Raw genomic sequence first — 15,803 nt, 5'->3', positions numbered from 1 at the left:
ACACTCAAAAGACATGTTTCTGTAAATTTCGTTTCCTTTCCTCATATACAGTGCTCTGCATGCATTTTGGTGTTTTGATGTTTGTGAAATACGAAAAAAAAAAAACGTTTTTTTTATATCATGTTTCTCCATATAGATTCCTATTCACGCCTTTCATTGATTTGATACCTAAAAGGATTGAAAACGCCCATAATACAGTTTTTTCGTAATGTCTTCGTTAGGTATGCATTTTTTACTTTTTTTTTGTACGTAAAAAGGTCAAAAAATACTCAAATTAGTTTTTTTACGTAATGTTGTTCTGTTTCTCCATAAAAGGGTGTTATTGAATGCATTTTAGTGTTTTGGTACGTAAGTACCTCAAAAAAAAAAAAAAACACTCAAAAGACACGTTTTCTTTTCCATATGGTGGATTTTCAATGGATTTTGACGTTTTGGTATATAATAATTGGAAAAACACCAAAATACATGTTTTTGGTAATGATGTTCTGTTTCTCGATATAGCGTCCTATTCATTCGTTGGAACATTTAAGTATCTATGAAGCTCAAAATACACATCTTTTTTTAATGTAATTTCATTTCCCCATATCTTCCTTTACATCCATTTTGGTATTTTTGTACATAACAAACTAAAATACACACAAAATACTTGCTTTTGGTAATGTTATTCTGTTTCTTGAAAAAAAAAAAAAAGAGTCCTTTTAAATGCGTTTAAACATTTTGGTAGGTAAGAAACTGCAAAAGTCATAAGACACATTTTTGGTAATGTTGGTTTTTATTCTCATAAAGGATGATTTCAATGCTTTTTAGCGTTTTGGTGCCTAGTATGCATAAAAGCACGCAAAAAATTAGATCCTTGGATTGTCGTTTCGTCTCTTTAAAAAATGCTTTTCCATTCATTTTTCTAGGTAACAAATAAAAAAAAAATCAAAATACACGTTTTTGGTAAATTTATACTGGTTCTTAACAAAGGGTTTTCACATGCTTGTCAGTGTTTTAGTACATAATTAGCTTAAAATCGATGGAAAGAGATATTTTTAGTAATACTGTTTTGTTTTACCATATAAGGTGTTTCTAAGCTTTTTTTTTATTGTTTTGGTGTCTACAACGCTCATAAACACTCTAAAGACATGTTTATCGAAATGTCGTTTCTTATACCCATATAGAGTTCTTTGCATGCATTTTGGCGTTTTGATACCTAACTTTGAAATACACTTAAAATACATGTTTTTGTTCATGTTATTGTGTTTCTTCAAATAGAGTGCTAATGATATTTTTTATTGCTTTAGTACGTAACTAGACCATGATAAACGTTTTTCGTAATGTCTTTTCGTTTTCCCATATAGGGTACCTTGAATGCATTTTGGCATTTTTGTACGTAACAAGCTCAAAAACACTGAAAATAGTTGTATTTGGTAATGTTACTCTGTTTCTCCATGAAAGGTGTCAAAGTACACGTTTTTCGCAGTTATTCTGTTTCTCAATATATAATGCTATTCATGCGTTTTATCGTTTTTGTACCTAAGAAGCTCAAAAATATTCATAACACATGTTTCGACTAGTGTCTTTTCCTTTCCTCATAGCTTGTAATTTCCATGCATCTTTCTACGTAAGAAGCCTAAAAACCCTCGAAATCTTGTTTTTGGTTATAATCTTCTAATCAGGGTGTTTTACATATTCTTTTTTTTTTGTACGTAAATAGCTCAAAAGCGCTGAAAAGAGACAATTTTGATAGTGATGTTTTTGTTTTCTCAAGTAGGGTGCTTTCCATCTTTTTTAGTGTTTTGTTGCCTACCACGTTCATAAACACTCAAAAGAGAAGTCTTTTAGAAACGTCGTTTCTTAACCCCATATAGGGTGATTTGCAAGCATTATGGGGATTTGCTATCTAACAATGTGAAATGCACTCAAAACGCTCTTTTTTGGTAATGGTGCTCTGATTCTTCTTATATAGTTTTCGAGTTTTAGTACATAAAAAGCTCAAAAGCACTCAAAATGCTTGTTTATTTTTTTTTTATGTACACATTAAACAACCAGTACACATTAAACAACCAAACTCTGGTAGGTACAGGGTACGAGAAAGATTTAGGAGTTATAGTTAGCTCTGAACTTCGTCTAGGGAAACAATGCATAAAAGCCAGAAACAAGGCAAATAGGGTAATAGGGTTCATTTTTAGGAGTGATAAAAGTAGAAGGCCGGAAGTAATATTAAAGTTATACTTGGCGCTGGTCAGACCTCATCTAGACTACGCTATGCAGTTCTGGTCCCCACATTACAGGAAAGATATAGGTCGATTAGAATCAGTACAGTTAATACAAATAAATAAAAGTCACGTTTCTAGAAATCTTGTCTCTTTTCCCCATATAGTGAATGTGGAATACACTCAAAATACACGTTTACGGTAATGTTGTTCTATTCTTCCATATAGAGTGGTATTCATCCTTTTTGATGTTATGTGGATAAGAGGCTCAAAAACACTCATAATAGTCGTTTCTCGTAATGCCTTTTCGTTTCCACACGTTGGGTACATTGCATACATTTTGGCGTTTTTCTACATAAAAGCTCAAAAAACACTTAAAATTTTTGTTTTTAGTAATATTATTCTGTTTCTCCATAAATAGTATTTGGATGCATTTACCGTTTCGGTACATAAGTACATCAAAAACACTCACAAGAGATGTTTTATGTATTTTTTCATTCCCTTATAGGATGATTTCCATACCTTTTAGCGTGCTGGTGTACAGCTTTGTCTTAAATACTGAAAAGATACGTTTCTGGAAACTTCCTTTCCTTTCCATATGTAGCTTGGTTTTTAAGAATTTTGCTGTTTTAGTACTTAAGAATGTGAAATACAGTTAAAATACACGTTTTTCTTAATGCTTTTCGTTTCCCCATTTCGGGTATTTATCATTGTTTTTGGCGTTTTTCTACGTAAGACAAAACATTCAAAATATTTATTTTTGATAATGTAACTATGTTTCTCTATAATGTATGCGTGTATAAAGAAAGCATGCGCTATGTTTTTTGGTAGGTAAGATCAAAAACACTAAAACACATGTTTTTCGTTATGTTGTTATGCATTCCCATACAGGGTGAATTCATGCTTTCTATCGCTTTGGTGTCTAACAGTCAAAGATACTGGAAAAGAAAAGTTTCCGGTAATGTAGATTCGTTTCTATATATATATATATATATAGAGAGAGAGAGAGAGAGAGAGAGAGAGAGAGAGAGAGAGAGAGAGAGAGAGAGAGAGAGAGAGAGAGAGAGAGAGAGAGAGAGAGAGAGAGAGAGAGAGAGAGAGAGAGAGAGGAGGCATTAGAAGCATATTCGCGTTTTTGGCACCTAACAATGAAAAAAAAATAAAACTCAAAATGCACCTTTTTAAAAATATTTTGTTTCTTCATATATAGTGCTATTCATGTGTTTTAGCGATTTGTCATTTAGGAAACTCAAAACTCAATGAGAAATACTCATTTCTCGTAATGGCATTTTTCCATTTAGAATAATTTCAATGCATTTTAGCTTTTCCTGTGTGACAAGCTAAACAACAAACAAAAGACTTGTTTTTGGTAATGTTATTCCCGTTCTCCATCATAGGTGTTTTGCATGCGTTTTAGTGTTTTGGTACGTAAGTAGCTCAAATATCCTCAAAAGGCATTCTTTTTAATGTTTTGTTTTCCCGTATAGTTTGCTTTCCATACTTTTTTTTAGCGTTTTGGCGCCTAGCACGCTCATACACACTGAAAAGACACTTTTCTGATAATCTCATTTCCTTCCCCCCAAATATGGTGCCTTCCATGCATAGGAAATACATTATAATGCAGTTTTTTTTTTCATATAGAGTGTTATTCATGCGTTTTAACGTTCTGGTATCTAAGAAACACTCAACATACACGTTTCTTTTAATGTCTTTTTGTTTCCCCTTATAGGGTATTTTGCATGCACTTGTGCGTTTTTGTACGTAAGAATGTCAAAAATACTCAAGATAATTTTGTTTGGTAATGTTGGCCTCTTACTCCATATAGAGTGGTATTAACACGTTTTTACATTTTGGTACCCAAGGAGCTCAAACTTAATCATAATACATGTTTCTCGTAATGTTTTTTTTTTTGTTTGTTTTATCATTATGTTTCGCCTAATGTCTTTTCGTTTTCCCATATAGGTTACTTTACAAGCATTTTGGAGTTTTTCTACTTAACAAGCTAAAAACACTGAGAATACTTGTTTTTCGGTAAAGTTATTATGTGTGTCCATGAAATATGTTTTTCATGCGTTTTAGCGTTTTGATACGTAAGATTTTTTGAAAACACTCAAAAGACACTTTCCGTAATGTTATTTTACTTCATATTTTTTGGTGAATTCTATGGTTTTAGCTTAAACACACTTGAAATGCAGAATTCTCGTAATGTCTTTTATTTTCCCCATTTTGGGTACTTTCCATGGATTTTTGATGATGAAAACACTCTTAATAATTTTTTTCTCCAGAAAATGAGTTTTTACAGGAATTTTAGCGTATTAATACGGAAGTAGCTCAAAACACCCAGAAAAACCGTTGTTGTTGTTTGTTTTTGTTTTTGTTTTTTTGTTTCCCTGTATAGAGAGTTTTCCATGCTTTAGAGCGTTTTGGTGCCTAACAAGTTTATAAACACTCAAAAGACACGTTTTGGTATTGTTTTGGCGTTTTGGTACCCAAAGATGTGAAGTACGTTGAAAATAAACCTTTTTATTAATGTTATAATGTTTCTTCATATAGAATGCTATTCATGCGTTTTAGTGTTTTACCTTAAAAACACTCATGATACACGTATCTGGTAATGTCCTTTCATTTCCCCATATAAGGTACATTGCCTGCATTTTGCATTAAAAACATTTGTTTTTCGTAATGTTATTATCTTGTCCCTAAAGAGTGCTTAAAAAATATATCAAAAGATACATTTTTTTTTATATCTCGTTTCCTGACCCTATATAAGATGTTTTGCATGCTTTTTGGCATTTTAGTATCTAACAGAGTGAAATACATTTAAAATACACGGTTCTTATGATGTTCTGTTTTCCTGTTTTTTTTTTTTTTTTCTTACATATAGACTCAAGCGTTTTCGTGTTTTAGTACCTAGTAAGATCAGAAACACTCATAATGCACGATTTTTTTTTTTATATTGTCTTCGTTTTCTCATACAGAAGTACGTTTTTGACGTTTTTGTACTTAAGCTTAAAAGCACACAAAATACCTGTTTATTGTCTTACTCCATATAAAGTGTTTTGCATGCATATGGTTTGGTACGTGAGTAGTTCAAAACACTGAAAAATCACTATTTTTTTTTTTTTTTTCATATAGGGTGCTTTAGATGCTATTTAGCGTTTTGGTACCTTACACGCTCATGAACACTCAAAAGACTAGTTTCTTGAAATCTAGTTTCCTTTCCCCATAGAGGGTGCTTTGCATGTATTTTTTTGCATTTTTATACCAAACAACGTTAAATATACTGAAAATACACGTTTTGGTTAATGTGGTTATGTTTCTCAGTATAGTAAACTATTCCTGTCTTTTAGTGTTTTGTTACCTAAGAAGCTCAAAAACTCTCATACGAGTAATACTTGTTTCTCGTAATGTCTTTTCGTTTCCCCATATAGGGTACTTCGCATGCATTTTATCGATTTTGTACGTAATAAGTTAAAAACTCTAAAAAATAATTGTTTTTGATAATGTTATTGTATTTCTCCATTAAGTGTGTTTTGTATGCCATTTAGCGTTTTGTTACATAAGAATTTCAAAAACAGTGAAAAAACAATTTTTTTCGTAATATTGTTTTGTATACCTATACACGAAAAAATTCCATGCTATTTTAGCTTTTTGTGCCTAAGACTCTCAAAAACTCTCAAAAGACAAGTTTCTTGCAATGTCTTTTTTTTTCCCATATAGTGGAATTTGCATGCATTTTGGCTTTTTTGCACCTAATAACGTGGAAACACTTAAAATTCACGTGTTTGGTAATATTCTGATCCTCCATATAGAGAGCTATTTATACGTTTTAGCGTTTTGATTTCTGAGAAGTTAAAAAAATACTCATAATACATGTTTCTCGTAGTGTATTTTCGTTTCTCCATACATTTTGGCGTTTTCCTGAGCCAAAATGTAAGGAACGTATCTAAGAAGATCCAAAACACTCAAAATATTTCTTTTGAGTAATCTTTGTTTCTTCATAAAAGGTGTTTTGCATGCGCTTTAGCGTTTTGGTACGTAAACAGCTCAAAAACTCTGAAAAGAGACGTTTTTGGTAATGATTTGTTTTCTCACATAAGGTGCTTTTCATGCTTTTCAGTGTTTTGGTGCTTATTACGCTCATAAACACGAAAAAAAGACACTTTCCTGGAAATCTTGTTTCCTTTCAACATGTAGGGTGTTCTGCCACCTATCATTGAGGAATTCACACAAAATACAAGTGTTTGGTAATGTTGATTAGACATTAACAACACGTTTCTGAAAGTATTTCTTTTTCTTTCCTCATATAGAGTGTATTAAAGCGTTTTCGCGTCTTCGTACCTAAGGAAATCAAGAACATTCATAATGCTCTTTCCTCGTAATGTCATTTCGATTCTTCATAGGAAATACTTTGCATTGCATGCATTTTGGCGTTTTTCTACGTAAAAAGCTCAAAGACACTCAAAATAGTTTTTTTTTTTTTATGTTATGTTTCTCCATGAAAGGTCTTTTGCATATGATTTTGGATTTTGGTAGGTGAAAAGCTCAAAGGTACATTTTTTTTTTTTTTGTAATGGTATTTTGATTTTCCTTTTAGGGTGCTTTTCATGTTTTTTTTGGTGTGTGTGTTTTCGTACCTAGCACGCTCATAAAAACTCAAAAGACACGTTTCTGTAATTCTCGTTTCTTTTCCCATATAGAGTTCTTTGCATACATTTTGGCGTTTTGGTAACTAACAATGTGAAAAACGCACAATTTTTCGTTGTTATTTTTCTCCATATAGAGTGGTTTTCATGTTTTTTTTACGCGTTTTGGTAGAAAAAAAAGGCTCAAAAATACTCATAATACACTTTTCTCGTAATGTTTTTTTTTTTTTCCATATAGGATAATTTCATGATCTTGGCATTTTTCTACGTATGAAACTCAAAAACACTTAATATACACGATTTTTTTGGGGGGGTAAATGTATACATTTTTTATTTTTTATTACATACGTTTTGGCGTTTTAGTACGTAACTTTATAAACAATGAAAAGACACGTTTTTGGTAATGTTGTTTTGTTTTCATAAACACTAAAAAGACGTTTCTTAAAAATATCGTTACCTTTGCCAAATATAGGGTGCTTTGCATGTATTTTGGCGTTTTGTCACTTCAAAATATGAAATGCACTTAAAATACACGTTTTTGATAATGTTGTTTTGTTTCTCTCTTTATAGAGTCCTACTCATGCAAATCTGAAAAAAAAAAAACACTCAATACAAGTTTCTCGTTATGCCTTTTCCAATCCCTATTGCATTCTACATTGCATGCATATTGACCTAATATGCTGAAAAAGACACAATTTTTTTTTTTTTTTTTTTTGGTAATGGTAATGTTTCTAGTTTTTTTTTTTCATGCGTTTTATCGTTTTCTTATCTAAATAGCTGAAAACAGACTCAAAATGTACAATATTAGTAATGTTGTTTGTTTTTCCATATAAGGTGTATTCCATTCTTTTTAGCATTTTCGTGCCTAACATGCACAAAAACACACAAAAAAATAAATTTTGTGTAATGTTGCTTCGTTCCTGAATATAAAGAGTTTTGCATCCATTTTGTCGTTTTCATATCTTACAATACGAAAAACACTTAAAATACACGTTTTTAGTAATGTTGTGTTTCTGAATAGGAAGTGTTATTCTTACTTTTCCTCATTTTTGGTACCTAAAAAGCTGAAAACATCCATTATACATGTTTTTTTTTTTTAATGTTATTCTGTTTCTCCATAAAAGGTGTTTTGCATGAATTTTAGCGTAAAAAGTAAGAACAAAACTCTCAAAAGACTCGTTTTTCGTAACGTTTTGTATTCCGCTATAAGGTAATTTTCCATGCTTTTTAGCGTTTTGTTGCTTAACGTGCTGAAAGACATAAATACACGTTTCTCGTTTCTTGTAATCACGTTTCATTTTCGTATGTAAAGGCTTTTTCAGGTATTTTGGTAATGTAAAAAGCACTCAAAATGCGTGTTTTTGGTAATGTCGTTTTGTTTCTCCATATATAGTTGTATTATCGCATTTTTCCGTTTTGGTACCTAAGAAGCTTAAAAACACTCTCGTAATGTCTTTTCGTTTCATCATAGAGAGTACTTTGCACGGTTTTTTTCTTTTTTGTACGTAACAAACTCAGAAAATAAGTTTAAATAAAGTTATTGTGTTTCTGAATAAAGCATATTTATATGCGTTTTAGCTTTTGGAAACGTAAGTAGCTCACAAACACTGAAAAGAGACATTTTTTGTAATGTTGTTTTGTTTTCCCACATATAGTGGACACACAAAGCGTTTTCGCTTTTATCGTTTTGGTGCCTAGCACGCTCATCAACACTAGAAAGACACTTCTGGAAAACTCGTTTCGCCATTTAGGGTGCATTACATAGACAATGGCTCAAAAACACTGAAAAGACACGTTTCTAGTAATGCTGTTTCGTTTCCCCATATATGAACCTTCCTTCCCTCGTGCTGTTTTGCTACCTAATAATGTGAGAAAACACTCAAAATACACGTTTTTGGTAATGTTGTTAGTTTTTCGATATAGAGTACTATTCATTCGTTTTAGGATTTTGGTACCTAAGAATATATATAAAAAAAAAAAAAAACTCATAATACACGCTTCTCGTAATTTCTCGTTTCCCCGTATAGAGTAAATTGCATTCATTTTTACTTTTCAACGTAACAAGCTCAAACCATTTAAAACAAATATTTTTTTTATAAAGTTATTGTGTTTATGAAGGGTGTTTTTGCATGTAATTTAGAGTTTTGGTACGTAAGAAGCTGAAAAACACTCATAAGATACGTTTTTTTTCGTAATGTTTTGAATTTTCATACATAGTGATTTTAAGCACCTTGGTGCCTTACATGCTCAGAAACCCTCAAAGCACTATTTTTTTTTTTTCTGAAAAATGTCGCTTCCTTTCCTATTATAAAGGGTTTTGCATGCATTTTGGCGTTTTGGCGGGTAACAATGTGAAACACACTCAAAATACATGATTTCTCTATTTCGAAAAACAAAACAACATTACATTAATCGTGCCTTTTGAGTCTTTTCATCTATTTACGTACCGAAACGCTAAAACGCATGCAAAAAACTTTAATATAGAAACAGAATAATATTATCAAAACCATAATTTTTTATTTTTTTATTTTTTTATAGCTTGTTACGTAGAAAAAGCGAAAATGCATGCAAAGTACCCTATACAAGGAAACAAAAATACTTCATGAGAAACTTCTATTATGAGTATTTTGAGGTTCTTAGGTACCAAAATGTATAATATGATTGCCCTGCTTTTTAGTGCTTTATTGTATATGGAGAATGTTCCTAGATACCAAAATGCTGAAACTCATGAATAACAATCTTAATTAAGAAACAGAACAACCTTACAAAATATGTGTATTTTGAGTGCTTTTCACATTCTTAGTTACCAAAACGCCAAATTGCATGCAAAACAACCTTTATGTGAGAAAAAAAATGACATTACCAGAAAAGTGTCTTTTAAGTCTTTTTGAGCGTGATAGGCAATAAAGCACTAAAAAGCAGGGCAATCATATTACATTGGAATAACACCAATTTATACCAAAAACTTGTCTTTAAGTGTTTTTGAGCTCTTTATATACCAAACCGCTACATCGCATGCAAAACAAACTTTATGGAGAAACAGAATAACATTACCAAAATCATGTATTTTGAGTGTTTTTGATCATGTTATCTATAAAAACGGTTAAACACATGCAAGGAACATTATGTTTGGGAAACAAAAGGGCATTACGAGAAACGTGTATTATGAGCGTTTTTTAAGTTCCTTAATTACCAAAAAGCTAAAACTCACAAATAACACTCTTTATTTAGAAAATAAAAAAAAATAAAAAAAATAGGATTTTTTTTTTTTGTTATTCATATTCATAGGTACCAAGATGCCAAAATTCTGGGAAAATTCAAGGCAATCATATGATAAAAGAATATCAAAAAAAAATAAATTCAGCTTTTTTTTTCGGACTGTTATGTACCAAACCCTAAAGTGCATCCAAAGCCTCCTATATGAGGAAATTAAACGACCTTACCAGATATCTGTGTTTTCAGGTTTTTTTTTTTAGCATGTTAGGCACCAAAACGATAAATAATAAGGAACTCACTCTATATGGGAATCCAAAACAAAGTTACTGAAAACGTGTTTTCTCAGTGTTTTACGTAGAAAAACGCTAAAACGGATGCAAAGCAACCAATATCAAGAAATAGAAAAACGTTATTAAAAAGGTATATTTTGAGTGTTTTTGAGCTTGTTACCTACAAAAAAACGCGAAAATTGATGCAAAGCACTCTATATTGGGAAACAAATGGACATTGCAACAAAAGTGTATAATGTGGTTCAAAAGAACCACATGGCAAAAAACGCAAAATCTCGTGTATATGGAGAGGTTTCCTAGATACAAAAATGCTAAAACTCATGTATAACACTCCTAATTGAGAAACAGAACAACCTTAATAAATGCGTGTATTTTGAGTGCTTTTCACATTCTTAGTTACCAAAAACCCCAAATTGCATGCGAAAATAGATTTGTGGGAAAAAAAATGACTTTACCAGAAAAGTGTCTTTTGAGTGTTTTTGAGCGTCATAGGCAATAAAGCACTAAAAAGAGGGCAATCACATTACTTTGGAGGAAAATGAATTTTTAACAAGAACTTGCCTTTAAGTGTTTTCAGCTCCTTACACACCGAAACACTAAAACGCATCCAAAGACTCTTTATGGTGAAACAGAATAACATTACCAAAAACATGTATTTTGAGTGTTTTTGATCATGTTACCAATTAAAACGCTTAAATACATGCAAAGAACACTATTTTTGGGAAACGAAAGGAGATTACGAGAAACGTGTATTATGAGTGTTTTTAAGTTCATTAATTACCAAAAAGCTAAAAGCCACAAATAAAACTCTTTATTGAGAAACAATAAATAAAAAAAAAAAATACAATATTTTTTTTCCTTTCTTATTCATCTTCACAGGTACCGAGATGCCAAAATTCGGGCAAAATTCAGGAAATTATGTGAAATAAGAACATTATCAAAAAAGTTAAATTTAGCTTTTTTTCGGACTGTTATGTACCAAACCCCTAAAGTGTATGCAAAGCCACTTATATGGGGAAATTAAACGTCTTTGCCAGAAAACGGTCTTATGAGTGCTTTTCAGCATGATAGGAACCAATACGATAAATAACATGGAACACAATCTATATGGGAATCCAAAACAAAATTACTAAAAACGTGTCTTTTCGGTGTTTTACGTAGAAAAACGCTAAAACGGATGCAAACCAACCAATATGAAGAAATAAAATAACTTTACCAAAAAGGTATATTTGAGTGTTTTTGAAAATGTTACCTACAAAAAACGCGAAAATGAATGGAAAGCACTCTATATTGGGAAGCAAAACGATATTACGAGAAACGTGTATAATGAGTGTTTTATAGTTTCACAAGAACTACAAGGCAAAAAACGCAAAAACTCGTCTATATAGAGAAGTTTCTTACATTCCAAAATGCTGAAACTCTGGAACAACACTCTTAATTGAGAAACAAAACAATCTTACTAAATGCGTGTATTTTGAGTTCTTTTTACATCTTTAGTTACCAAAACCCCAAATTGCAAGCGAAACCAGCTTTATGTGGGAAAAAAAAATGACATTACCAGAAAAATGTCTTTTGAGTGTTTTTGAGCGTGTTAGACAATAAACCACTAAAAAGCAGGGCAATCACATTGGAATAAAACAAATTTTTAACAAGAACTTGCCTTTAAGTGTTTTTGAGCTCCTTATATACCAAAACACAAAAATGCATGCAAAATACACTTTATGGTGAAACAGAATAACATTACCAAAAACATGTATTTTGAGTGTTGTTGATGATGTTACCAATAAAAACGCTTAAATATATGCAAAGAACCCTATTTTTGGGAAACGAAAGGACATTACGAGAAACGTGTATTATTAACGTGTATTAAGTTCAAAAAACAGATTTCTCGTAAAAACTTTTCGTTTCTCCATATCGAGTACTTTGCATGCATTTCGCTGTTATATCTCCTAATAATGTGAAATACACTTAAAATACACGTTTTTGGTATTAATGTTTTTCTCCAAATAAAGCGCTATTCATGCGTTTTAACGTTTTGGTACCTAAGAAGCTAAAAAAAAAAAATAATGATAATAAACGTTTCTTGTAATGTCGTTTTGGTTCCCCATATAGGATAGTTTGTATGCTTTTTGGTGTTTTTGACGTAAAAAATAACTCAAAAACACTCGATACTTATTTTCCATAAGGATTTGTTTTTTTACCGTTTTTTTTTTAACCATTTTCGTTCTTAATACGTTAAAAACACTGAAAATATATGATTCTGGAAACGTAGTTCTGTTTCCCCTTATAGGGATATTTCCATGCACTTTACCGTTTTGATAACTAACAATGTTAAAAACATTCAAAATACAAGTTTTTTTTTTATAATAATTTATGTTTCTTTTATATACTGTGATATTCATACATTTTTTTTCTGGTTTGGTACCTAAGAAGCTCAAAAACAATCATAATACACGTTTCTCGTAAAGTTCTTTCGTTTCCCCTTATAAACTATTTTCCATGGTTATCTTATTATGGTTGGTTATCTTATTATGTTTCTCTATATAGGGTGCTATGCATACTTTTTCTCGTTTTGGTACCAAAGAAACTCAAAAACACTAAAAATACACGTTTCTTGTAATATCTTTTCGTTACCAGATATAGGGTAATTTACATGCATTTTGGCGTTTTCTACGTATTGAGTTGAAAAGCACGAAAAACGTTTCTTTTGTAATTTTTTACTATTCATCTATACGTTTTTTTTTTTTTTTTTTGCATGCATTTTAGCGTTTTGGTACATACCTCAAAATACACTGAAAAAAGATGTATGTAATTATATTATTTTGTTTACTCATACAGGATGCTTACATACATTTTTGGGTTTTGGTGCTTAGCACGCTCATAAACACTCAAAAAGACATATTGCCTAACAATATGAAGTGCAGTCGAGATACATGTTTTCGATAATGCTTTTTGTGTTTCTCCATATAGAGAAACACACTTCATGCACTTTAACATTTTGGTACCTAAGAACCTCAAAATACTCATAATAGAAGTTTCTCATGAAGTATTTTTGTTTCCTTGTATAGGGTACTTTGCATGCATTTTCGCTTTTTCTACGTAACAAGCTATAAAAAAATAAAATAAAAATAAAATTATGGTTTTGATAATATTATTCTGTTTCTACATTAAAGTTTTTTGCATGCGTTTTAGCGTTTCGGTACGTAAATAGATGAAAAGACTCAAAAGGCACGATTAATGTAATGTTGTTTTGTTTTTCGAAATAGAGAAATCATGTATTTTGAGTGTGTTTCACATTGTTACCCGCCAAAACGCCAAAATGCATGCAAAACCCTTTATAACAGGAAAGGAAGCGACATTTTTCAGAAAAAAAAAATAGTGCTTTGAGGGTTTCTGAGCATGTAAGGCACCAAGGTGCTTAAAATCACTATGTATGAAAATTCAAAACATTACGAAAAAAAACGTATCTTATGAGTGTTTTTCAGCTTCTTACGTACCAAAACTCTAAATTACATGCAAAAACACCCTTCATAAACACAATAACTTTATAAAAAAAATATTTTGTTTTAAATGGTTTCAGCTTACGTTGAAAAGTAAAAATGAATGCAATTTACTCTATACGGGGAAACGAGAAATTACGAGAAGCGTGTATTATGAGTTTATTTATTTTTTTATAATATTATATTCTTAGGTACCAAAATCCTAAAACGAATGAATAGTACTCTATATCGAAAAACTAACAACATTACCAAAAACGTGTATTTTGAGTGTTTTCTCACATTATTAGGTAGCAAAACAGCACGAGGGAAGGAAGGTTCATATATGGGGAAACGAAACAGCATTACTAGAAACGTGTCTTTTCAGTGTTTTTGAGCGTGTTAGGCACCAACACGCTTAAAAGCATGGAAATCACCTTATATAAGAATACAAAACAACGTTACGTATATGTCTTTTGAGTGTTTTTATTCTTCTTACGTACTGAAACGATAAAACCCATATAAAACACAGTTCATGGTGAAACAGAATAATTTTACCATAAACAAGTATTTTGACTGTTTTCAGGTTTTTTACGTACAAAACCGGCAAAATGCATCCAAAGTTCCCTATATGTTTAGACGAAAGGTCATTGCGAGAACCATTTCTTACGAGTGTTTTTTTTGGGCTTCTTAGGTACAAAAACGAGAAATCGCATGACTAGCGATCTCTTTGGAGAAACAAAACAACATTACCAAAAACGTGTATTTTAAGTATATTTCACATTGTTAGGTACCAAAACGCCATTGTCTATGTAATGCACCCTAAATGGCGAAACGAGTTTTCCAGAAGTGTCTTTCCAGTGTTGATGAGCGTGCTAGGCACCAAAACGATAAAAGCGAAAACGCTTTGTGTGTCCACTATATGTGGGAAAACAAAACAACATTACAAAAAATGTCTCTTTTCAGTGTTTGTGAGCTACTTACGTTTCCAAAAGCTAAAACGCATATAAATATGCTTTATTCAGAAACACAATAACTTTATTTAAACTTGTATTTCAATTCTTTTCTGAGTTTGTTACGTACAAAAAAAGAAAAAAAAACATGCAAAGTACTCTCTATGATGAAATGAAAAGACATTACGAGAAAGTGTTTTTAAGCTTCTTAGGTACCAAAACGGAAAAATGCGATAATACAACTATATATGGAGAAACAAAACGACATTACCAAAAAACACGCATTTTGAGTGTTTTTTACATTACCAAAATACCTGAAAAGTCTTTATATACGAAAATGAAACGTGATTACAAGAAACGAGAAACGTGTATTTATGTGTCTTTCAGCACGTTAAGCAACAAAACGCTAAAAAGTATGGAAAATTACCTTATAGCGGATTACAAAACGTTACGAAAAACGAGTCTTTTGAGAGTTTTGTTCTTACTTTTTACGCTAAAACTCATGCAAAACACCTTTTATGGAGAAACAGAATAACATAAAAAAAAAAAAACATGTATAATGGATGTTTTCAGCTTCTTAGGTACCAAAAATGAGGAAAAGTAAGAATAACACTTCCTATTCAGAAACACAACAACATTACTAAAAACGTGTATTTTAAGTGTTTTTCGTATTGTAAGATATGAAAACGACAAAATGGATGCAAAACTCTTTATATTCAGAAACGAAGCAACATTACAAGAAATGTATTTTTTTTGTGTGTTTTTGTGCATGTTAGGCACGAAAATGCTAAAAAGAATGGAATACACCTTATATGGAAAAACAAAACAACATTACTAATATTGTACATTTTGAGTCTGTTTTCAGCTGTTTAGGTAAGAAAACGATAAAACGCATGAAAAAAAAACTAGAAACATTACCATTACCAAAAAAAAAAAAAAAAAAAAAAAGGATGGTGTCTTTTTCAGCATATAAGGTCAATATGCATGCAATGTACAATGCAATAGGGATTGGAAAAGGCATAAC

Source organism: Scylla paramamosain, chromosome 18 (assembly GCF_035594125.1).
Source record: "Scylla paramamosain isolate STU-SP2022 chromosome 18, ASM3559412v1, whole genome shotgun sequence".
In the NCBI taxonomy this organism is placed as follows: Eukaryota; Metazoa; Arthropoda; class Malacostraca; order Decapoda; family Portunidae; genus Scylla; species Scylla paramamosain.
The sequence above is the reverse complement of the archived record's forward strand: the minus strand, read 5'-3'. Positions refer to the sequence as shown.